General features: G+C 42.7%; 1 protein-coding gene and 1 non-coding gene across 7 annotated transcripts in view; one reads left to right on the forward strand and one right to left on the reverse strand.

Moving 5' to 3' along the window:
* NCOA7 (nuclear receptor coactivator 7) overlaps window positions 1–15689 on the reverse strand; it is an 86501-nt gene extending 70812 nt beyond the window's left edge. The window contains exons 1-2 of one of the 6 annotated variants that reach the window (XM_066179248.1): window positions 15621–15689; window positions 13293–13473 (exon numbers count right to left, since the gene is read on the reverse strand). The gene's annotated coding sequence lies outside the window, so the exon portion shown is untranslated. Of the gene's footprint in view, window positions 1–8643; window positions 8837–9104; window positions 9213–13235; window positions 13474–15620 lie in introns of those variants that run through there. The other 5 variants (XM_066179247.1, XM_066179249.1, XM_066179252.1 and 2 more) reach the window with 5 other exon arrangements.
* Window positions 15690–15966: 277 nt separating this feature from the next.
* Window positions 15967–16038, forward strand: TRNAE-CUC (transfer RNA glutamic acid (anticodon CUC)). The gene has a single exon. It is a non-coding gene; the product is annotated as a tRNA-Glu (tRNA).
* Window positions 16039–26670: the final 10632 nt, after the last annotated feature.

Below are 26670 nucleotides of genomic sequence, written 5' to 3' on the forward strand. Positions count from 1 at the left end.
AGCTGAGGAGTGGGGGCAGAAAGGAGTCTAGCAGTAATGCAATGCTAATGTTTTCCTATCTAAAACACTGCTAACAGAACCAAAATGCCAGGTTCCCATGGCAACCTGAACTGTGTCACATGCTTACACTGTATATTAAGCAGCGTTGAACAGTTTAATTGTAACACAAAATCCTGTACATTTGTAATGTACAAAATTAACACTGGAAACCTTCCTTATTTACTCTTCAATTGCTTAACCTGCGAAATTTATTGCAGTCTGTTGAGTGTGACCTTGTATTACACCTACGTATCTTCACAGGTGCTTCAATGCTGGCAGTGTAAGGTGCATCAAAATTACAATGATCAACAATAAATCAAACTCTCTTCACACCACATAGACTGAATCCTGTCTTTAGAAGCACCAATGTTTCTAATTATTTCCTTTTTCCTAGCAAAATCCCTTCAGGCATTGTGTAACAGAAGATTATTTAGTTCTCTTGCCCTTCTGAAACATCCTGAAAACTTCTATTATCTTACCTTTTTTCCTTCCTCCACTTCAGATTCCTGGGAACACTACACACAGTTACTGACCTTGTACAGAGTCACCCTGCACTATATGCAGTGCAAAACATCCCCTCTCAAATGGAATTCCCCTTGCTATACACCAGAGCGCAGTCACATTTACCTGCTAATTAGAGAGCCACTCTTTCAGGAGCTGCTTGCTTCTTCAGAAGCAGAAACAGACAAGCTCTTTATATTTTTCTGTGTTCTAACCATTTGTGCACAGCTAACTCCTCAAAATTATTCAGGTAAGTGAAGTTCCCTATATCTAGGTATGCAGAAAATACAGAACAATGTTATGATTCATGCAAGATTGTTACATGCCATCCTTCCTGCAGCATATCTCATAGGGCTTTTACTTGCTCAACTCTGCATGTGTTCAATCAGTGAGATGGTTCAGGGCTTAACTAAACAACAAAAAAGTTAAAAATACACCTGAATTAAGCTTGAGTACTGTTGCATAAAACAGATGTGTAGAAGTTTTCTGGTGAAGCAGTATATATTTTAATTTCAGATTACTCAAGTGTTTTAAATACTACTACAGAACTGAGGTTCTCTTGTTGAACAAAACAGACTAATTTTGCAACTAAAATTCAAATATCTTACACTGATAGTATCAGCAAAGTAACTCAGCATTCCGAAGCCAGATATTTCCTTTTGCTGGAGGGGGAAAAAAAAAAATCAAACACCACGAAGTCAGAAAAATGACAAATAGCTTCAATTTCTCCAGTGCTCCATTTTCATGAAAGCCATCCATCTCAGCCACATCAACCAGGTGCCACAACAGACTCTGAGCTCTCTACTGCTGTACCAAGTGCTTTCAGAGGGACTACTCACACAGATTATGTTTGTGACAACTAAGCACATGTGTGGACAGCTGGGGTCCAAAGATGAAAGCTGCTAAACTTCTGTTCACCACAGGTTATACCTGATGTAGCTGCTAACGTTTCAAACAAAACTTTGCATTCTCTTGTTTATAGCTACATCAATGTAACTGCCTGCCCCTTCTCAAGCTGAAGCCAGCCAAAGCAGTTAATGCATTAGTAAGTTCTGGATTTGGCCTTGCTTTTTACCATGTTAAAGTACCTATTTCTGAGGGGGCCACAGTCCTTCCATTTTTGGAAAATGGAAGGAAAAATTTTTGTCTTTGAAAATCTGTTAAAACTGGGTAGAGACCTACACTTAAAAAAAAAAAATACAAAAAGCAGTTTGCACCTACCCCATCGAGGTGCATTAGTGATTTGTAGTTAAAAAGGACTGACACATTACCTGTGAAAAGGGTATTACCTCAGAGGTAGATTTACAGAATCAAGGATCATTTAGGTTAAAAAAGACCTTGAGGGTCATCAAGTTTAACCATAAACCTACTCATGTTCCTGCCAATAATTCTGACATGACCTAGGATTAAAACTCATACATCCAATCCCAAACAGATGGCCAGGCTGACCTCATGAACAGGTCCAGCTTCCACAGATCAAAACTGCTTTTCTGAGATATCTGCATGCTGAACTCAGGGAAGTAAAAAGAAGGGGAAAAAAATAAGTGAAAAGAAGCAAGAAAAGAGATATGTTTCAAGGCCAGATGAAGTAGATTCCAATTTATAACGTGATTCTATCATCCTAGAGGCTTTCAGTGAGAAAATCATTCACAGAATTCACAAAAAACAGTACATGACATGAAGATTAAATCAAAACTTATACAACAGATGTAAAACCAAGTACTGTACAACTTTTCATTTTAATTACAATATAATGCTGACAGCAAAGCAGTTAAGATCTGTAAACTGTACTCAGTACTGAGTGTGAAGTCCTGATTCCATGTGACATCCATGGAAGTCTGATTCTGTACAAAGCTTCTAGATCCAAACCAAGACCACAACCACACCAAAGCAAACAAATGGAAAAACAAAACAAAAACCACAGAAAAACAACAACAAAGAAAACAAACAAACAAACAAACAAGAAACCACAATGAGGCTTTTGAAGGACTGTTACCATTTACTAAGAGATGACACTTTTTCCCAAGAAATCAATCTTGTAACTTGAAGCCTTTACATCCCAAACTATACACTGGTCCACAACAAAATGGACACCTGACAGCTACCAAGTAAAAAGAAATACATGTCTCCTCAGATGCACCTTCAAAGTCAGGTTTGGTGCTGCAAGTGGCTCCTTCAGCTGCACCACCTTTCCTTTGCAAACCTCCTTGGCTTTCCTCTTGCATTTGCACGTACATTTGCATACACAGCAGCCTTCAATCACGGCTCATTCCTAATGCAGCAAGGTCCCATTCTGAAGGACCAGTATCGCTCTGCTCTGCCAGGTCTGAGCCTACATCTCCTTCCCTGGAGGAAAACAAAGAAACTAAGACACCTGCCTTGCTCTTCTCATAAACTTAACTTGAATTGTGCTCATAGTTGAGCAGAAGGGCTAGGAACTTCTCTCCTGGATGCAGCGTTATCCCACTGCTCACCATCCCCAACACATGCCAGTGCGTAAGATCTGGTTCATTCCTAGGGTTCCTGCTCCTTGCTCTTTCCAGCTTCCCTGCAAAAGGTTCATTATTTCTTGGTTTCGCTGTACAATTTTGGTTTCAATATCAGTCTCTAGTCCCCTACCCCTAAAAACTGCCTGTTATCTGCCAGGGTCAGCCTGGGACTGGGAACTACCAGAGCAGGGCTTAGAAAAGGACACAACTAGTTGACAAAACACTGAAACTTACTTCTCATGCAATAGGGTCAGGTGCACAGTGTCAACAGTGTAGGAGAAAAGCAAACTAATCTTCATCTCCTTAATCTCTTTTCATGACAACCCGTGTGTTACTTGTACTAACAGAAGTTATGCACTACAAACAGAATCCAATTTTCAAAACAAACAACCCACTCAAAAATTTGTCCACTGAGGGATCAGTTAGCAGCAGAGACCCTTTTTAAGGAATCTGGAATTCCTGATCAAAGGAAACAAATGGACGTTTGATATGTGATGCGAGCAAACACATCAGCAGAAGCCCAACAAAGGAGATTTTCGTTTCCATCCTGTAAGTAAGACTGTAGCAGGACACAAATGCAGATGTCACAGGAAGTTCTTGCCTTGCCTCTGCACACTGATGTGATGCTCTCCTCTATTCATCCCTAACTAAAAGACACACCTAACCAACACTGCCCAGCACCATACACTAAAAAAACCAAAACAACATCACAGAACAAAACCAAAAACCAAATTATCTGTAAACCAAATGAAATTTCTTCAGTCAATACCTAACCACGAGGACTGGAGAACAACTCATGGCACTGGCAGAAAGCCACCCTTGTCATTCCTTTGTGGTTCTCAATTTGTTTCCTAACTGGCCTGACAACGACCCAGGCAGCTTGTCACTTGACCCCAAATACTTGGGTGGCAAGAGGACTTTCATGCTCATCAGCCGTTAATCATTTGGCCCGGATCTGCACAAGTGACTGGCTCACAGCAGGCAAAGTCAATCTGTCACCACACGCCTGGCCACATTTCAGCTCACTGTTCCATAACAAAGTAAAAGTTTCATCTCCTTGGTTCTTCACCCATTGTCACCAAGGTATCACTGCTTACACCACACAGCTACCAAACAATACCTCATTTCAGAAGTTTTAGGAGCTGGGACAGAAGGGATGGACCAGATTTTATGTCATGGATTACCACAGCTCCTACCTTTAGGAGTCTTCAGCAGCTTCACTACAAAAGGCTTGATCAGCAACCAGGATGAAAAAAGGGGAATACAAAATGCCAAACACTGCTTGTATAAGAGAAGAATTTCTTTTTAATATAAATTCTAAATATCATGCAAAAAAATCCTTGTGTGTAAAATTATTATTCACTTCAATGCTTCCCTGAATTCTGAACCTTTGTGAGAAAGTATGAAGAAAGAATTCAAGACGTTCTCTGGCCTACAAAGTTTTACTGAGTTTGCTGCAGCTACCAAAATCTGCATACAGATTAAACTCAGCTTTATCACAAGTACCCAGGTCTTCGGCATCAGTACAGCAGCTTGAAAAGCATTCTAAAAATGATACTTCTTAAGTTGTTAGTAAAATAAAACCCTTGCCACCAGACTGGGGCACTACTTAACCATGAGACAGTTAACTACGGCAAAAGCCTACTGACACAGCACAGAAGCTGCGTCAAGCCACTGACAACACCGAGTTGTCCCACACAGCATCTCCTCTAAAGTAACAACATAGGCAGGCCCAAGGATTTTCTGCAATCACAGCATCACCTGATCTGGAAGAAAGCCACCTACACTTCTTCCCCTCTGAATCAAGGTGGCAGCGATGCTTTGTCAATATTCATACTGCTTTTCTATCTGCTACATTACCTTAGAATACTTAAAAAGAAAACAAACTAGAAAATAAGACAGATGGCATGTGGGGCAGAAAGCAGAAAAAAATAGACTGGAATAAGAGCAGACAGAGAGTGCACTGCTAGAAAAGGTTAAATTTACTTGAAAAAAATGAGTCAGGGAATACATTACCTTTCTTTAAGATAAGGCTGAGTTCAAGGAAGCAACAGCTCTCACAGTGAACTTCTCTAAAACAAAGCTGCGATTTCCTCTATCTGGTGCACTGGAACCAATCCTTGCCTGCAGTGTCTCCGATTTTGAGGAAACAGCCCTCAGATATCTTCAAAAACACTACCAGAAGACCCCAAAGTCAGTCACTAATGAGTGAGAGTATAGGAAGGAAATTTCCTTTCTAGAAATAATACTAACAAAAAGCTTTTGAATCCTAAAGTGAACACAAAATGAAACATAAACAATGCTATTTTGACATGGTAACCAAAAGATAAACACATATCTTGCCTGTATAAACAGGTATAATTTCCCTGCTAAACTTGCGTGTTTTCTGTTCCTGTAAATCAGTTTGATATTACCATTACTTAAACATGGGTACTCATACAACCCGCATTTCAAGAAGGATGTTGAAAAGATCCCCTGCAAAACATACAGAGTAGCCGAAAGAAAAGCAACAACAGGGAAGAAATGGCACCTTGATAGGATCTACACATAGCATACCACAGAGAAGGCCGAATGCTTAATTACAGTTCAGGAGTACTACAGGGCACAGAATAACTGAGCAGGGAACAGCTTCACCAGCTCTGACAGGGGCACTGGACCACACAGCACCAGGAATTTGAGGCATGCAACTGAAAGCACAGTTCACCTCTCATGATAAATAATAATCAGAAAGGCTTACTGAAATTATGATGAGTACTTTACACATTGAAAAATTCAAGTCTAATCCAGAAGTCTTCCTAAAGTATGAACTGTGGTTCCATGACAAGTCATTAATTCTCAAGTGACTATATGGAGGTCAAGAGGACACTGTATGGTACTGAGCTAAAATATTGGTACTCTTTCTGCAAGCTTGGATTAGAGACTGGGAGTAGCACAGGTGCAAGAGCAAAGCATCGCAAGAGCAAAGCATTGCACCTGGTTGTGGCCACTTAGTACGACCTTCTGCACTGCGACCCACTGGGCAGCACCACCACAACCCCCGAAGCCCTCCTGTACTCTGCCTTTGCAGGCAAGCTAGGGAGAGACTGCAGATACACAGCCACGATGCCATGCAAGGCTGCAGAGCCCAAAACTGAACAAACAGTTCCAAACATACAACTTCCAGCACCAGCACAGTCACTCACACCCACCTGACACTTTGGCCAGGAACAAAGACATACAGCTTTCCACCTACAATAGAAGGGTTTGCAAAGAAAAGCAGGAAGAAAAAAAAAAAAAAAAAAAACCAAAAACAACAAAACTTCTCTCTATGTGTTTAATATATCAATCTGAAACATTTTGTTTGGGGAGGGAAATATAATTCCTCTGGCCAGCTGTGAATTTTGTCACTAACTCATTGTTTCATAAATCTGGCTAGGAAAAATGACAAGGGAGTAAGAATTTAAAAGGAAAAAAAAAAGGAGAAGGAAAAAAGAACTGACGACTTGTTTCTCCTACTCTGCTTTCCTTCCTAGTCAAAGGAGGTCACTTGAGTGAGCACTCTTAACGACTTGACTGGGTGAGCACACTTGATGACTGGACTCATGAAATGTAACATTACATTTCCTCTCTCTGGGAAAGAAATCTTAACCCCCAGGACAAACTCACAGCAGAAGCGGCAGCAACATGACTTGGACACTTTCTCCTGCGAGGGTGCCTATCACTCACAAGAGGGAGTGAGAAGCCATCAGCTTTGCAGCAGGCAGCCAAGCCCACCACCAATAACTCCACCAGCAGGTGGATACCTCACTAAAGCAAAAGCTACACCTATAAAGCCTTTTGACTTGTTTGGCTTATTGATCACGATGAAGAAGAGGTTTGTCAGTCAGCTGTTTTTTGGGTGATGACAATGAATTTCTTCTGCCAGCTGAGCCGAGGACCATGACTGCCTGCTGCTGAACTGGGCACCTGCTGAGACACAGAGGGCACAAGCCAGGTGCTGGACAGAGAGCTTTACCATTTTTCTCACCATTGGTTATGTTCTAGCTTTCCTTTCACGTCTACTGGATAGCAAAGGGAAATTGAGTCCCTTTGTCCTTCATTTCCATAATTATTGTTTGTGAGCAGCTCCAGCTGCCTAGAGCAGCAATTTCTTGTGTCAGATCTTGCTGCAGAGGCTCACACTATGTTCTCACCTTTGAAATACCCACTCAAATGGGTGACTGCAGGGACTCACTATAGCTGCAGAACTAGCCACAGCATTCCCACAATTTTTTAAATTACCCTTCTGAAGACATGTTATCCTCCAAACCAAATCTCAAGTGAATCCTCCAAAACTCTCAAGTGAATTCACTTCTGTTTGAATAGAGGGGCTTATTCCTAACACTTAAAAGAGATTTGCAAGCTGTCCCCTGAAGTCAGGACCGTAAGGTAGCCAAATATCTACCAGAGCCAGTCTCCAACCAATTTTAACCTTCTCTTTCAAAATCATGGATACACAAAGCAACAAAGCCATATTCCTAATAAGACAAGAACTGTTCCAATCAATTCTAACTCACTTCATCTCCAAAGGGAATCACTTATCATTTCAGCAGCAGACGTGACATATCCAAATGGGAGTGTGGCTACTGCTGCAGTGAGAACAGGGCACTGGGCAAAGCCAAGGAATGAAACCCAGAGACTGCCTCATAACCAACTCGTACAAATCAGGTATTCCAGAAGTGTTTCTTTTCCATAACATAGTATGTAACAGGGAAGAAAAAAACAATAAAGACTAAGACGCTCCCTATGAGGTCAAGATTTTGATCCACTACTTAAAAAGAAAAAGGGAAAGCCATTAGACAGCATTTTGGCTACAAGCATCTATTTCAATACAGCTGTTCAGAGGATCAACATTACTTGAATATTTAGGTCCTTAAAATATTTTGTGTATATTTATGGACATTTTCCAGGTAAAAGGATGAAAGAGAGGGCAGCCTAAAATGCACTGCAACTTAGATATTTTTTATCATGACTTACATTTAAAGATATATATTCCTGATAAAGTCGTTTTCATTCAGAAAGTATATATTCATGCATACTTATACATATATTCTCGGCATTTTCTATTGCCTTCTCCGTTAATTTTCTGAAAGTCTGTGTGTGTACACGTAAGTATCAGATGGAACAATATCAGGAAATTATTATTTCTACACAGTGTAAACACTGGCTGATACAATATGCCGGCAGAGCTCATCAACACACATTTTAAGTATCACACAAACACAGGCCCTTAGACTGGGTCATAGCATTTGAAGCAAACCATAATCGATTAATGGGCACCTATCCATCTTAAAAGTCCACCATTGTGCATTAATACAAGAAATGTATGACTACCTAATGGGAGAACAGCAATTGTAGCATGTAAGGTAAACACAGGCTAAAAGCCTCCTACTGAATCCAAGTGTTCATCATCTCATTTCATCACCTAGGGGATGAACAGTTACTGCATCCTTTAGCACCACGATATTGCACACATCACACAAAATACAAGTATGCCACTCCACCCGTAAACCAACTCTGAAGCACTGTATGATGAAGGACAGAGAGGAAAGTCCATTGCACTGATTAAAAAGACAAAAATCAATTTTTAACGCACCTTTGGAACACGGCAACACTTCGCAATCACGACAACCTAAGGCTATATAAATTAATACAGAGACAGAGAGAGCCTGGAACATTCCAGTATTTCATCCGAGACCCTGAGAGGGAGGAAATAAATGAGGCTCGAAGCCGCGAAAGCCATTTCGGCTGCCCGGGCTGGGCAGCGGCACAGCGGAGCACACCGCGGGTGCCCAGGAGCAGCCCCTGGGGCGGGCGGGGAGGTCCCGGCAGCCGCCCCGCGCCCCGGCCCGCACGGACAGACCGCGGGGCCGCCCCGCGCCTCCCGGGCTGCGCTGCCGCGCCAGCTCCGCGAACCAGCGAGCGGGCAAAGAGCTCCTCCGCCCCCACAGCACCAGCACCGTCCCCGCCCCGCCGGGCTCCGCGTCCCCCGGCCAGGGCACAAGGCCGCGCCCGAGCAGCCCCGCCCGCCCCGCGGCCCGGCGCGCACAGACAGACCTGCGGGCGGGCGGCATGGCGGGCCCGGCCCGGCGCTGCGCCCCGAGCGCTCTGCGAGAGCGCCACCGCCCCCGCCGCTCCCCGCTCGGCCACAGCAGCGCCGGCCCCGCCGCGCCCCGGGCTCCGCCCCGCCCGGCGCCCCGCCTCCCCCCGGCCCCGCCCGGCCCCGCCGGAGCCCGGTGGCCGCGCTCCTGGGCCGCTTCGTGGCCTTGAAGCCGTGTCCGGGGGAAAGGGATCGGTGTGCGGAGCCAGAAGTCCTACGAGTCGTAAAGCCCAAGCGCCGGGGTCTTCCTCTGGAGGGGAGTTTTCTCAAGGACGATGCTAAAAACACAACAGCCAGTTCTGAAAACTGAGGTTAACCAAAGCCTTTAGATCCGTAGGAAACTGAAAAGCCTAGAAACCTCATCTGCTGTTTCTACGCTGTCCGCCAGTAGGCTTCTTCACCCAATTCCCAGAAAACAACACCCGCTATATTTACCAGAAACTCCACTCTCTACCCGAGATAACTGCAGGTAACCCTCGCAGACGTTTGTGGCTAGCCTAAAAAAGATCTAGCTTCTTTTTTCTTCCTTAGGTTAGTAATCCGTCTGAAAGACTGATTTCAGTCTTTCAGGCATTGTAACAAAGGCATTGTCACACTATTAAATTCTAAATTCTCCAAGACAAAAACTCAAGCCTCAATACAGGCAGATACCTGCATAAATGAAAAGGTGACACAAAGTGTACACATATATACCGAGATGCCAAAAGAGTGTGTCAACAAATGGTGCACAGGGGTACAAATTCATCGAGTTTTAATTTTAAATAAGAGATTTGTCAGAGGCTTATTTTTTTAATTTAACAGCTGCTTAGAAAAATCATTTCAAAAATGTGTCATTTTCAGGACCAAATGCATCTCCAATACAGACACAGCCATCTCCCACCATTGCCATTATCCTACTTGGAGCATATGCTTGCTACCACTTAGTGTCACTACTGGAACAACAACTGCCTCAACTCCTCCACTAAATTTGCTGCTGCACTTTCAGCTAAAATTGAAGTTTCCATCTGATTTTTTTTTAACCAAAACAGTTTCTTTTACAAAAGACAGATTTTCTTTAAAATGTAGTCTGTTCCTTAAAGGATATGTTCTGATAACGCACCGCAGTTACTACATCTTATGATTACCCAGCAAAAGATGGACAAACACAAAGTTACTTTGGTTAAAATCTCAAAGACTTCACTGGCACAAGGGTTCTCTGCCACCACACAGAAGAAAGGGGCCCTGCTCTCAATTACTCTTCCAGCAGTGCTTAGATAACAAAACTGGGGGAAAAAAAGAAGAATGAGAATAGTAGTACTGTTTACCCAACCTCCTTTGCCAAATCGCAGAAGCTACAAAGCCCTATCCATCAAAGTGGTGGAAACCCTATTCATCTCTTAGCCGCACTTGCACAATGACAGTGACTAACACCTTATTTTAGCTCCAGAAAAGTTATCCCTGTCCTCATGTACCAGTCTGCTGTCCATCATCATTCCAAGTACAGTCACCTCTACTGTGCAGTGTAGAAAGCTCTATGAAGACAATGCAAAAACTCCACAGAGCAAAGAAACTACACATTCCTATAGTACTTACGCTGCCCCGAGCATATCAAATACATATTCTAGACTGCTGGCATGGGGGAGAAATCACTCAAATTCCTGTCAGAGCAGCAGGATAAGCAGGCTAGGACTGGGACAGAAGCACGGTACAAGTTCTTGTTATGGCAGTGTGGGTTATTGCTTGTGGCTCAACCCACAGACTTCATGTCACTGGAAGAACTTGTGTGAGTGGGATGTCATATACCCTTTTATTTTACTGACTCTGAAGAACTAAGTAATGCCTGCCTTTCTGTTGCAACGATGAACATGAGAGAGGTAGATAATGGGTAAATTAGACACACACACATAACCTTTGAAATAAAATTTAGTTTTAGTCTCTCTACAGTACAGAGGATAACAGACAGTCTGAATGGATTGCTCTTTCCCATGGCAACATGCTCCTTGCCAATTCATTCGAAAACAAATGCTCTAACATCACTTGATTCATTGTCTTTGTGGTATCAATGCTTATAATATATTTACCTGAGAAAATGTTAAATTCATGTTGCTTGTTGATTTCAGGATTGGGTGAATTTATTTTATCACTGCATTATTTTGATGGAGACAAAATATAGATTTGCTATTTTCATCACCTCCAAATTGTGAATTTTTACCCTAGAAAAAGATTTCTCACACAAACTCGTGTGTATAACCATACAGGAAAGATAGAACAGATTTGGGATAGTGAAATACTACATTTAATTGGGTTTTGATTTCTGCTTCAGTGTACATTAACACAATCAAATACATCCAAGAGAAAAAAATGCTAATATGTTCATGGCCTGCATTCAGATCAGCTTACACTAACAGAAAAAAATACTGTATTGCTCCTGTAGTTCATGTAGTTTTTGTTTCTTTTTTACATCTGTAATTGTTAGCTTACAGCTCATATATTTAAAGAAGACAACCTGCCACAAAGAATTGCACTGACAACCTTGAGTACTCTAACAGTCCAGTTTTGAAAAGATATAAAAGTAAAGGTGACACAAATCTTTTTCTTTTTTTCGGTTATCAGTCCTTCAGTTTTTGCCTATTACTCCTACCATTATTCAACATGAAGTAGTCACAAAATAGGTTTCATACAGACAGACTTTTATGCATACATAATTGAGGCTCTTCTTGATCCTACTGCACTGAGGGCTATTCTTAGCCTGGTTTCTTCAGTTTATGTAATGATGAATTTTCAGAGTGTCCCCAGCTCACCCTTTAACTTTGAATTGATTGTCTAGATATAACTCAATGTGACTGAGGTACTGAAATTTTCCACAAGTTTTACAAAAATGAGGAAGCAACCGCAGCTTGAAACTTTCAGAAGAAGTTCTCCCCTAACAGCTGATTCTGTACACCTATTTCTCTGTCTAGAAAAGCAAACCAGAAGTACCTTCCAAAATGCTCAGCCAAAGAAACACTATAAAAAGAAAATGAATTTGCTGAGATACAAGAGGAGGTGACAAAAAAGTCCTATTTGTTTCAACTAAAGTAGCTCAGTGGGCACTGGATGAAGCACCTCACCACCACGTTTTATCCCAAACCCCAGAACCACGTGCATTTTAACATGGGCTGAAGGGGAAAAGAAGCTGATGCAGGCTTTTCTAAGTCAAATGCAATCAAATGCCGGGGAAGAACGGAAGCTGAAGAAAAAGAATACAAGAACATGTGAAAGTATTTATAAAATACTGCTGGTTGCTCCCCTTCTCGTTCTTCAGGATTATTAAATCATCCCCCAGGACAAGGACTGCCGCGGCGCTGCCCGTCCCCTGGCGCCGCCAGCCCCACACTGCAGGCACAGGGAACCAGTCCCCGCACAGCCGGGAATGTGCTCCTGGAGCTGGGAGTACCACAACAGCTGCAACGTCTGGAGAACACCACTTCAGGTTTTCCACACATTATTTCCATCAAAACACTACCACGCTTAAAGCAGATATAATAAGTACAAACCACACAAGAATTTTCCCCCCAGAAAATCGTTATAATCCAACACTTAGGTCATCAATCTGACCATACATGGAAATTAAAATAGCAAAAGACTGTGCATCATCTCTTCCTTCCCTCTCCTTTCCACTTCCTTGAAACTGGGATGATGTACAATTACAAATCAGGCAAACTTACAGAAGAAAATCTGATACCAAGACTTTCCACATGAAATACACAGCTGGAGGAAAAAGAGGACTGATAAAGCAGTTTCTGTGCAGATCAGGGGTTTTCACTAGAGCTGAAGCATGTATCCCAGGTACTAAAGAAAATTTGTACTTACCATTATATAGTACATACATATATATTAAATATATCAAATATATCAAATTATATACTTTCCATAACTTAGCACATTACTTTGATGTTATTCTTACTCATTTTTACATCGTAAGCCTACACATCAATCAGCATGTCAAATTAAAGTAATAGTAATAGCTAATGTATTCATATGGAACAGACAAGTTAATTGCATGCTGCTGTGCAACTTGCGTTTAAAGGAATCACTCTGATTTTTCAGGGTCCAAAATTCAGCCTTACCTACCAAATTGTGACAGCCATGGTACAGTGGTGCCTCCAACACTGAATGTTACTCACTCGATTTCACAGGCACACCAGCGTGAAGTGAAAAGAAACATCGGCCTCTGCCATTCCTTTCCTGGTGCTTTTGGGAAGATCATTCCTCTCCAGCTACCATCTCAGGGATGCAGGCACAGGCACTGGCTGCTTCTGTGCTGGCAGGAGGCTGAATCGCTGACAGTTTCACTGATGCACTTCTCTATTGGATACAGGAAGCCAGAGGAGAGGCACAATCTTTTGTCAGTGCACATGACTTGTACAGTAAAGAAAACCATTTCTAAAAATAACCAGGCAACATATGACTCTCAGTGCTATTTTCCTGGTGGTCTAGTGGTCAGCCCTTACCTCTTAGATTAACATCAAGGAAAATATTTCCTATTTCAGTAAATTTCTTTTGTACATACCTTAGTTTTCACCGCTCCTGTGGCTGTAATCAACAACCCTTTCACTGGTCAAGAGAAATTTACTAAGATATATTACTCATTTAGAAAGTGATTTGCTAACTGTCAAGCACAACAAAGCAGAATTGATTTGTTTCTATATCTAAGAGCTTCCTAGGGAATGTACAAAACACATTTGTCCACCCTGCCATCAGCATAAGATCACATTTTTTACAGACTCAGCTACTTTTCTGAAATTGTCAGGGGGAGTATTTTGTCTCCATCACTGAGGCAGCTTAAGAATCAAGGGGCTCACCCCTGCCTTCCTCTGTGGTGTCACATAACAGAGATACTCTTAAGAGTGGCAATGACCATTCGGTAATATCTATCTTCAATCCTGCCAATGCAGCTCTGTGGGCCTAGCCTAGTTCTAACCTAGCTGTCTCCAGTGCTGCTAACATCACAGCCACAGAAGTCAGTACCCCTCCAAAACCCACCTGAGAAGCACCCAGAGTGGAGAAGCCTATGCTTTAAACACAGCACTGTGGACCTAGTGGAGTATACAAACTCTTCAGGCTAGCTCAGTTACTGCAGTATAACCACCTCAGTATCTGGCTGGTGTTCCTTGCAGGATCCACTCTGTAGGAAACTAGGTCCCACTTCTCCTTTCTCCTCAACAATGGGCACGGATTACCTGCTGGGACCAGCTGACCTCTCTCACCTAAGCACACTCACCTCTTTGCAGTGGCCTCAGGCCACAGTGATACCTCAGCCTCCAGCCCGACACAGCTTTGGCTCCTCAAGGCCAGAAATGCCTTGGTCTTACCAAAGGGGATGCTGTTGATCCCCACACACGTGAAAAGTTGTTCCTGCATATGGAAGATATTAGATCATATCTAAGAGGGCCTGATTTTAACCTCACAATTTGTTGTCTCCCTCACTGCACAGTGAAATTGTTGAATTTAGACCAAAGAAAGCTCCATCACAATCAAGACACGCATTTTGTTCAAGACTGCTACAGTGAATGTTTTGTGATGAAATGAAACATTGCCTGAACAGGGATACTGATGAGATGGAAACCAAACACCTTCAACCTCCTTCATTCCTTCCAGAAGAAAATGATCCCCTTAAGTTTGTTTTCAGACTCTAAAGCTTTTAAAGATCAGCTAATGCATATTTACACAGTCCACAAGCACACAGTCTGAAGCTTATCTATCTTAACACAGAAACGTTTTTGCATTTCAGAGGCAAAAGCTTGAAAACCAGGGAAATTTCCTTGCGCAGAGCCAACCCTCCTGTATTGTTGGACACTGCCTAAATAGGGAGAATTATTTTTACTAGTACAGCTCCCAGATCTTCTATGCTCATGAAAACAACATGCCAGAGGACAGAGCTTTTTACAGAGGTCAGCCACAGCACTGGGCGTTTTCATATCATTTCCCTCACACAAACCTTACTAAAAAAATCAAGGTCACAAATTAATATCTATCATATGAGGAGGCCGCAGCAGCGCAAGGCAAGCAAACACCGACCTCGATCCCCTCTGTGGAGCCACTGGCTCTCACCTGAAAGAGGCCTTTGGAGCCGCTCTCCCCTGCAGGCCGAGCACCGGAGCCCGGACATGCGGAGGTGTTTCCACAGCCTGCTCGGGGAGCGACTAAGCCGGCAAGGGGGAAGCGCCACGTTCCTCCCCTGCCGGCAGCCGCCGGCCGGGATGTGCGCTACGGAGCGCTCGGCGGACGAAGCCCCGCCTGCAGCCCTGACAGCGACACGCCGTACGGGGAGGATGGTGTCAGGACCGGCTTGTAAAGGCGACACGAAATGAGGGGAAACTACCGCGCGAAGCCCGCGCCTGCTGGGGGCAGCGGCAAGAGCGCTGGCGGAAGGAGAGAGGGGGACCCGGCGCCACCCGGTGCCGCCCGCCTGCGCCCTCCTGCGAGCCCCCGCCTGTGGCGCGGCCGCGCACCTCTTGCCTGTGGGGCCGTGGGGGACACCCTCGCTCCCGCTGCGGCACCGCCGGGCTGGCCGATCCTTCCCGTCCAAGGCTCCGTCCCTCCACCACCATCCCGCCTCCCGCCCACGGCGAGGGCCCTCCACCAGTCTCGCCTGGGCGGCCCGCTCTCCTCCCCACCCCGCCGCGATTCTCTTCCGTGGGGTGGACTAGAACGTCCGTCTCCACATGTAGCTGATTCCAGGACTTGGTACTGCCTGGAAAGTGGGAGCACAAGGAGAAAGCAGCGGCTCATCGCAGTGGAGAGGAGATTGCTCTGTTATTGGTTCTTTAGAAAGAAGTGGTAACTCGTTGACAACCATCCCTGGTGGTCTAGTGGTTAGGATTCGGCGCTCTCACCGCCGCGGCCCGGGTTCGATTCCCGGTCAGGGAAATGCCTTTTTTTTTTCCCTTTTACCCTCCCCTTCATCTCTGCTTCGTTTTTGGATTCTCTCCGGCTTTCTCCTTGTGCTCTTACAATTCTGGGACCATTGGCCGGCTGCTGTTCGAACCGGAGGCGCGGGAGTTGTAAGACGCCCCTGACAACTTGGAGGAATCCTGCACAAAGGCCGTGCAAAAAGTCTCAGCGCCCTGTGCTTGTGGCAGGGGAAGCCTGGCCAGGTGCAGAATCTGCCTGAAAATCTTTCTGTCACAACACTACCCATAGATATCCCATGCCCACCCATAGGGATTTCTTTTTTTCCTTCTGTCTGCTCTAACAGCTTTGGGTGTTCCCACCCCTTCCCCCTCACAGGTGAATGGTCACTTAGTGCTATCACGAATCTTTGAACCGTGGCAGCAGGGACCCAGTAGGGGCTGGAGGATCTCTCTTATGAGGAAAGGGTGAGGAAACTACACCTGTTCAGCCTAGAACGAGACAGCAGAGAGGGGACCTCATCAATGTCTACAAGTACCTGAAGTGAGGTGTCAAGAGGATAGAGCCAGGCTCTCCTTGGTGGTGCCTGATGCAAAAGCACCACTGGAAATAATGGCTTTGGCTGCCTTTCCCAGGGTATGCCAGAGCCTAGGCTGCCCTCCGCTGCAGATAAGAATGTCTCATGGGAAAGGATCCTCTGATATATTTTTTATGATAAAGAAACTTCAAGGAGGTGCAAAGGGAAGGGATCACCTTTGCTCTAAGGCAGAAAGCAAACAATCAAAAGGGTTGTTGTCACCCTTTGGATATAAAGAAAAGGTGCCACCAAATTATAGTCAAACACCAGGTCCACAGGTTGCCACCCAAGGAATTATTGCATTCCTATGGCTTAAGAGTGGGCTGGACAAGTTATCAAGTCTCTCAGACTGGGCAAGGGGATTGGCTCAGTGGATCTCCTAAGATTCTGAAAGTCACAATTATATTATTTCATCCTGAACTTTGCCCTATAATTAACAGTTTAGCTGTTAATAAGAACTGTGTTAGGGCTCTGAGATTCTTCTTGCCCTCTTTGATCTCAGTGAAATGCCTTACCAAGTTGGTGGAAGAAGTTGCTGCTTTCTATATCTGAAAATGATGGGCAATTTTAGAGGTAACTAAAGTAAATTTCAGATACTGACTACCTTCCCAGAAAAGGTACATTATATGGTTTCACCTAATAGGAACAAAAGAAGCATTTCCTTTTGCTTTAACTCATTTTGTAGTAGGACATTTGCATGCTCTTAGCGCTTTAAGACCAGCTTTAGAGTCATCTGAGAAAAAAAAAATCACATGTAAGATTTTAGAAACTTGTAAAACCCCCAGAATCACTCTTGCACACAAGGAAAGAGTACTTTCCAATACTTACTTAGGAATGCTGCATAATCTCTGAAGAAGCTGTCTAATGGCCTTCAAAATCCCTTTTCAGTCCGATGCCAGACTTGAAACTTACCCTTGCACAGACAGCAAATAACCACCCAGCACTGAGTAGGCACCAGTCCTCTTGGCTGGTGTCCTTACACTTCAGGTCCCACTGTGATGAAAGGTGTCATGGTCTGGGATGAAAAGAGCCCAGATCAATGTTCACCTTGAGCATGTGTTGAAGAGTGTTACAGCAGTTTTTGATTCCTTGTTCCTGGACCTTAATGATGGAGGGAAGGAACTGGGTACTTGTTTTTAACTGGTAGAGGAACCATCCTTCCTAGAGCTTTTTTTGATATTTTTGTTTTACATGAAAGGTAACTCATGATGCTAGCATGCTGAAGCCCCAGAAAAGGTGGGCTGTTTTACAGAGGACTGGCAGTACAATCAAAAGCACATCACAAAAGTGATCTGGCTAGAGTACAGGTATTTCAAACAAAAATAAGATTATTAATAACATTTTCAAAGTGGAACTGAATTCACTTCTCACTGTGGTAGATTTTAAGATACTAGCTCACAAGTACTTTCACTTTCATTTCTGTTCTTCCGCAAAAGTGTGACCAAGTGCTTTCCATGTGACAGCAAAGGTTTATGGGAATGAACTGTAGAAGAAATGAGAATGATAAAGAAGACAATACCTTAACTGTAGATGAACTTAAACCAGCAGCTGAGTCAACTTCCTTTCTTGCTACCTCCTTTAAGTTATAGCCCTACATTAGTTCCATTTTGTAAGATTTTTCTAATCTTATATGAAGTATCTTGGCTATGAGTGAACATAAAATTTTGCATGACTTTTACAACTAGCAATTCTTTGGAAAATTAACGTTCCCACTTTTTTTTTTTTTAATAGGCATATTTTCTACACGCCCCCATATTTCACTTCTGTCTGAAGGACATAGAGTCATGCAGTCGTTAGATTATTCTGTACCCAGGACATTCTCTTGGCCGCTTATCGCCTTTTTGTTTGTTTTAATGTGGACATAAACGACTCCGTGGTATCCTCCACAAGGCAACGAGCCTTTGCCTGTTGATATAAATATGGTCGGAACAGGCCACGAGGTGGCATCCTGATCCTGTGTCTGCACCACCCACCCGCGGTTCCGGGAGCAGCCCCTCCTCTGGAGGTTTGAAACTCAGTTCCGTAAGTTAACGCGGTGCCCGTTTCATTCCAATGAGCTGCAGAGTAATGAAGGATTTGTATTTGATGATAAAGCCAATTTCATGATAACAAATGAAGCTTTTATTAAGGCAAATCACTGCCTGGTTTCTGAGTTGAATGCTGTGTATGGAAACTTTACAAGTTGTCTTTAAACAGTCTCACTATAACATTAAAAAAAAAAGTCGCAAAGTATTATAAGGAGCGTGACTCGGACTCTATCACCTCATCATGTCTGTGGCATTAATACAGTGATGACACATAACTTTACTAGAGTGACAAAGAACCCCGTGTCTCTGAACATGTTCACCCCCACAGACACTGTTAGGGATCAGCAGCACCTCTGCTTTTTACCTGTAGATTTTGAACTGAAGGTCATGCAGAAAGTTCGTGCCAAGGTGAAGAAGGGAACCACAATTTCTGCGTCCCAGGTCAGGATCCCAGGGCATCAGCTGCCCAAGGACACAAGATAAGGTCCGGTTTCATTCCCTTCCCTTCTGCATGGATTCACAAGGCTGGTGAGCCATGGGAGCAGCCTGTGCTACGACATTAGTGCTATCACCATGGCAGTCAAAAGACACAAACAAGGCAAAGTGTTTAATAAACTGGTGGGGGGGAAGGAAAAACAAACCCAAAAGATTTTTTTCAGGCACATAATCCTTTTTCCAGGCTTTTTTCCCCCATCCTATTATCTATCCAAATATTCTTTCATCAATATAATATTGATGTCTTAAAACATAACTGTAAATCTCTTCCAGAGTTACAGATTCACTATGAAACATGTTCTGGACAGTAAGAAAAAAAAAAAAAAAAAAAAAAAAAAAAAGCCTCACTGCACATTCTCCTAGGACTGTTTCTTGAGAATTACAGTTGGAAAATTTACTCTGAATTGTGTTTTAAGAAAAATTATTTTATGCAAACCAAGGCAGTTTATTTAAGGCAACATTATTGAAAGTTCAATTCAGATTTAATTACCACTCACAGATCTAGATAATACTGTCCAAGGACCATTTTCCAACAAGTCCTTTTACAGGAGAAGCTGCCATGTCCTATTAAGAAGTACTCTGATCATGAAATTATGAAAGCTCTGATCCTTTTAAAAGTCTGAACTTTTTCCTTTGCATGCTGCAAATCTGCTTTCTAGATCCTTTTTATACTGCCTGGTGGCTACAGTCAATCATTACCTTCTGCCTTTCCATGCTTTGTTTCCCTTGTGCTCTTCAGATTAATCACACTTTAGCAAACTATATTGACAACGTTATTATGCTGTGCCTAATTTTTGTTTTGCTTGCAGAAAAACAGACCTGGGAGGTGCCAGCCTCCCCCCCAAAGCAGGAAAATAATGACAGACTATAAATTGGTATTACAACACATGCTCTGGCTGGTGGTGCTGTCTGCTGCGTGTAGCAGGGAATAGCAGCAACCCAGACAAGGACAAGGCAGCTGGGCTGATGGAGGGTGGCCACAGCAGGGTGCCTTCATGACTGTTCACCCAAACTGTGCCTACATCCTTTGCAAGGGATTTTTTTTACAGAAATTACAACTCTGTATTCCATAACTGGCATAATGATATTGTGTAAGCTGCAGTTCTGCACAAGGGATCCAGCAAAATAATTGAAAAAACAGGAATGATCTTCCTGTCTGCTCAGATAAGAAACTACCTGCCTAATTCTATCAGGATGAAGTTTTGCGGTTTGTTCATTCTCTACCCCAAGCCAGATAGTAAGTCTCAGTTTCATATTTGTTGGGACTGTGGCCTTGGTTCAATCAAAGTGGAGTTCCCTGTGTAGCCTGCAAGCCCTTTCATCCCTCCTACCACACTGCACTCATGTACATTAGGTACATGTCCCCAGGATGAAGCAGAGTGTGAAGCACCTGAGAAGACAAATAGGAGCTCCTGAGCTTCTATCACCATGACTCCCCTGCCTGCTACAAGGCTCATAGGGAGCTTGTGTGTACATGCCAAACCCAGTTCTGAGGTGGTCTCTCTTGGGTTTACCATCAAGTGTGTCTTTGGTGAGAAAGGAGTGCTGGGTGGCTGGTGGTTCTGCTGTGGATGTGGGCAAAATCCAGGTACCTTAAAGAAAAACCAGGTATCTTAAAATATTTTGTACCTACTGTTTTTTACAGTTTGCTGATCCTCCTTTGAAAGTAAAAAGCCAAATGATTAAATGTAATTTAATGAATCCTACTTCTCTTCTGGTCATGCATTCAAAGGGGCTTTTCTTACATGTCATCCATTATGCCATCAGAAATTTGCCTCCCTCAGTAGCATCTGGGTTCCAGGAGAGCTACTGTCTTCTGTTAACCAGAGGCTTATGGTAAGGGATAGAAACTTGAGTTAAAAGTGCTCCCAAGATCATGATGAGTTAGGGGCTAATCTTTCCCCTGGGGTCTGAGGTCTAATTAGACAAGATCAAGGACAGGAATTAATTAACACTGTTCCCGCTTTACAGGTGAGTAGCGAAGAAGTGAACTAACAAACAAGTTGTATTTCTGACGAATTTGAACACTCAAAAGTAGCTTGACACCTAAAACTTTTAAAAATCAGACAAAAATGCATCCTCTAAAGTTTTGATCCTGCAGAGGGCTTAAAAGCATAAAGAATTTTGTTTATACAAATAACCACACTGAAGAGGAACAGTTCCTCTGTTTCCCTCAGAAGTACATCCTTAGTTCCTTCGTAGGACAAGTCCTAAGTCATATTGGTGATGAACTGTAACACTGATTTTGAATAGATACAGGGACTGAAAAAGTCATGCATGACAACAATAGCTTAAAAAATATCGCTAGCATGACCAGTTCTTCTTCACTTTAAAGGTTATATACAGGAGAAAAAGATCTTTATTTCCCTTTTTATTTTTTTTTGCCTCCAGTTTGAACCACAGACACTGTGGAGACACTCCACTGCAAAAGCTGGGCATACGGGCAAGCAGGTCTTACATATTTATATTGAATTATTACTTCTCTTTTGTTTTGCTGGTGGCCACTGCTATTGGGCATCCTTGGGTTTTAACGGTCACATCAAAGAAGCGGCTCTGGCGTGAGAACCGGTCAAAGTGAGCCAGATAATTAATGGATTTATTACTGAGGTCGGTTCCCATGATTGTCGGTGGGCAGCAGCAACTGCTGTGTCGTAATCCTCATTCTCTTGGTAAGGCACATACTGCCTTAAAAAGGTTTAATGATCCAATAGTGATTTACTAATGGGAATCTTTCTTTTCGGTTTAGCAGTCCTTGAAGGAGGACAGGGTGGCACATGAAGGCCAGTTTTCATCAGTATCAAGAAATGGTTTTATTTGTTTTGTTTTGAGATTCCTGTTTGCAGTATTTTTATTCACTTACTGCAATAATAAATTGAAGGGTCAAAGTCATTGTTAGCTGGGCAGGTAACGGATTCTTGATAACATGAGGAAGCAGACAGACATTGGTCACCGTAGATTGCGGCTGAAGGTCTGAGATAATTATCAGAAAACATTCACTTCAGCTTTTATGGTTGACAAAATGAAAAAGTGTGGTAAGAGGGACTAAAACAGCCTCATGAAACCACAGGCTGGCAGCTGGTCCTCGCCACCAGCCCCTGCTGGGGCGGCTGCCTGAAAAGGAACTTTCACTAAGGTTGCATTCCCTTTCTGCTGGGAAAGGAGGGAGTGGGACAACTAGTGGGACAGCTGCCCAAAAAGAGGGCAGGGGAGGGAAAAGGAGAAGAAGAAACTTTGCCTACCCAGAGGGAAGGAGATGCTCTTAGTGCCCAAGGAGCCAGCGTCCCCGCTGCTGCTCGCCCTTGCCACCCTGGTGCCTCTTCAGAAAAACAAACCCCAGAAAAACCAAGAAAAATAAACTTCCTTCTCCTCCACCAAAATACATTTAGAAAGCAACAGAGGGAAAGGGGGGTGGGGAAAAAAAACAATGTTACTTTATTTTAGGGTTTGTATAATAAAGCCAAGGGTTGTGCTGGCAAGTGAGATGAAGAGCTATGCGAACAATCCACACACAACAGACTTCATCTTGTTAATCAAATTGTGAAAGTGTACCTTAAATGTTTGACTTTTGTTTTAAATTATTTGAGGGAAAGAGTCCTTTTTCTCCAGAAAATTAAAGTTACTTTTCTCTCTGAGATATGAAAAAAATACAGCTTTCTGAGTTAAATTAAAAGTAAGGGGGGGAAAGTGTAAGCCTTTACACAGCCACAATTTTGTCTCCCTGGGTTTATATATTGCCTTGTAGTCATTTGTTAGATTTTCACTTACCACATCATAATATCTATGGGTATTCTTTACAGGTAAAACAGTTTTCTTTACATCTTCCATTGAGACACTGTTTCCTGGAATGGGTGCAGAGGTCTTGCAGTTCATGAAGGCAGGGTTCAAAATTTCCTAGCAACCACAATTTCTGTGTTGCATCAAGATATTTTTTCACCCTGAAAACTTTCTCTATAGAAGATAAAAATCTTGAAAATTAACTGAGTGGAAAGCAAAATTCAGTCACTAACTCAGAAGGACTTTCCTGTAGAATAAGTCATAGCACTGTTCAAACATGGTCTAAAACATTTAGCTTTGCTTGAATTCGATATTGATGGTTGTATATCTGTAAAAAAGGAATCTGCCTCTTCAGACCTTGCAAGTAATTCAACCAGACATATTTCATTTTATTTCCCACAATCACTTCCTTTTGCTTCTGGTATTTGAGTATCTAGGGTACAACATTAATTCATATGTCCCAGATTTACACTGCCACCATGAATGCAGAAAAAATATCCCTTTAAAAACAAATTATATTGACGTCATCTTATAATCACCACCACTGCTAAAGTCAGAGTATTAAGAGAACTTCTAAAATTAGTGTTGATTGGTCTTAGTTTTTTGGGAGTGATAGATGATAATGCATTATCACCAAATGATTTTGATACTGTTCTATTGTTTCTTCTGGTAAGGAGTCTGATTCTTTGAAAAAAAATAGATATGTGAAAATATTATTAAGCTTCCAATCTTATATCCCCAAAGATGATGTAAGATAGGGAGAAGTTCAGTTGCCTGGCCATACATATATTGTGCCGCTTAAGCAACTTGCATTTCCCAGGTGTCTGCACAGGATGGGCAGAGGTGACACAGGACACAAGGGAGACATACCCCCTCCAAAGTGATAGTTGGAGCCCAACTTAGGACATAACAAACATTTAGACAACTGAATGATGACTAAGTGATTGTGTTTGCGCATTCATAGCACTTTACAACTTCCAGCAGTAGCAATTACCAGGATAAAAAAACAAATCAAAACCAACCACACCGTCTCCCAAAATAGAAAATCCCACATATTTTATGGAAATTATCTGTCAAAATACTATTTCATTTATAAATCAGGAGAGGTTCAGTTTACCCTTGAGTGGAGATCTCAGCATTTCTAGCACCTGCCTGATGCTCCTCTGCTTATCATTTCTGGTTATGATCAGATGTGTTGCTGCACTCATTCCTTTGAGACTTTTACACACTAGTGTCCAAGGATTTGCTGTGTAAAATGATGAAGCAGAAAAACAAAGCATAAATAGAAAGGTCAGTGTTGAGTAAGATTAACTCAGGTTCATGCAGTGGCCTCACACGAATGAAGCTTGGATACATGAAGCTTGCAAACAAAGCTATACCAATTCCTTCATTTTTTCTTGGAGTTGAACAAAACTCCCTGTTCAATCCCTCAGGTCCTCAGCTGTGTGATCTCAGGCTATCCCTGCCTACAGAAGCAGATGACTAGTGAGGTTGCTGACTACGGAGCTGGTAAAAGAAGTCTATTTCACATGTCAGTATTTTCTGATGTTGCATCTTTTGACTAAAAGATGCTTGTGACCTTTTCCTGTTGTAAAGAAGAGATTCCTCATTTACAATAGCCCTAAGAATTTGCCAAAATCCATGTCCCAGGCTTATCTCATGACATCCTGATTGAAGTACCATCTTTCAGAATAGCTGCAAACATTTTGAAGGTTCACACTGAGGAGGTAGCAGCATGAGCTGACAGCCCCTGGCAGTTGTTCTGGCAGAGGTAGTCACAGCCAGGAGACGATTATTCTGCTTTGAATATATGCATTCAGCCCTCAGCCACAGTAGCCGGTTTTTCTTCTAGGCAATACCTAAATGCTGGATTTCCTCCACTTGCAATCACAGCAAAGGGAGGACAGGCAGCACCGCCTCTCAATTGCCTGTCTCCTCTCTAGGGTAATAATCTTCTCTTAGCAGCCTAAATGCTTTTTATTTGCATTGCTGAGGGCTAAGGTTTCGAGGCTGCTAATGCTGAGTGACAGAATTGGTTTTTAGTTTTTTTCCTTTTAAGAAAAACATTCTAGGAAGTTGCATAACCTGCTTTGATCCTCTTGATAACTGGAATTTAAAGTTGCAAACCCACCCATTGAAAAGTTAGTCAAAGCCAACTGCTTAGTGTTGAACAAGCAGCCTGACTTGTGTTCTTGTGGTATGTGCCATGATCTACTCTTATATTATATAAATTACTAACTTTATTCTTCATCCAGGTCCATTCATCATTTAATGGACAATAAAGATAGAAAAGGCTGAAGTAAGGTTGCATGTGCACAGCCACAAGTCCTAACTTTTGCATCTTGGTTATGCCAAGGAAATAGCTTTACCTGACTGTTTTAAAAACTGCATAGATGCCTTCAGCTCTGACCTGTTGGCACAGTGACAACCAAAGCCACCAGAAGCTATTACCCTCTGATGTCTTTCCAACAGCACATGTGAAATACGTGTGGATCTGGCCTGGTTTTTGAAAGTGAAAATGGGATAAGCACAAACAGGCTCCACAAATCTATCCGTGGTGTGTATCTAATCAGTGTCTTTTGAAACTGCCATTTTTTTTTAGAATGAGTCAGAATATTGCATTTTGGGAAACCAATGATGTTTGAGGCACATCAATTAGATTGAAGACCTTAGCCAGAACCAAGTCATTGAGTGCCTATTTTTAAGGTGATACATGCCTGGGAAACCTCCTACTAGGCTCTTTGGGGGGCAGGTTACTAGTTAACAGCTTACATTGAAGTAGGGCTGCAACCTGCTCTTTCATGCAAATAAACCCCTTTTTAATCTACCAGCCAATAATGTCCTCTTTTTTTCTTGAAAACACACATTTAGAAAGTGAATGATACCTCATCGGTATGCTGCTAAATATGCTAGAACATTAGTACAGCATTTCTACCCTTAAAAACAACAACAAAAAAAGTTATAGTTCCCCCAAACAACACTACTTCAAAGAATATCAAGGTTGATTAACAGTGTAGGGGTTGCAAGACTTCTTCCCCCCTTTTTGTCCATTTTTTCAGGTGAATGACAGCCCGTACTCACTTAAATGCTGGAGACCAGCTGATTGAGGCAGGGATGGGTTCCAGGTTTAATATTTGGGAGAAAGGATGATAAGGGAGTGCACCACCAAGCTGAGGCTGCTGAGGCTTTTGATGATGGGGGAAGTGTCTGACTATAGTGTGGCCCTCTTTTTCTGTGCCTCAGTTTTGCCAGCTGTTATTTCGGCATTCAGACATGTAAGACTTTGTCCTTATCCTTACAAAACAGAGCTCTCTACACTTTCCACTGAGGGACTTAGCAGGCCTGATGAAACAGTAACAAACTCTTGCCTCAGTGAGAACTGTCAAATTAGAAGACCAGAACTCGAAGTTAAAACTACCTCCTCCCATTCCATATATTTGTGGATTAATGATGTTGTTGGGCTAACATTTTCACCTTCTAAACCCTACGGAAAGCTGAACCTAGAAACCTCAGTGATTTTTGGGGCTCTCCAGGATGGACAGATATGCTTGTATCATTAAGCATACCATCAATGCAGAGCCAATTTGCAAGCCTGAAAATCAATGCTGCTTTCCTATTTTCCCTGCCTATTGCAGAGCACGCTGGACAAGATGGGCTTCCTGGCTGAACAAGGGGAGCAGAAGAGTACAGAGCAGCCAATCAGCTTGTTACCAGGGGCAAAAAACAACTCTGAGTCCACAAGTATTCCTCAAAAGCAAACAAATACTGCAACAAATC

This window comes from Chamaea fasciata, unplaced genomic scaffold, assembly GCF_029207755.1.
Source record: "Chamaea fasciata isolate MVZ Bird 193981 ecotype frontalis unplaced genomic scaffold, bChaFas1.0.hap1 SCAF_3, whole genome shotgun sequence".
Lineage (NCBI taxonomy): Eukaryota > Metazoa > Chordata > Aves > Passeriformes > Sylviidae > Chamaea > Chamaea fasciata.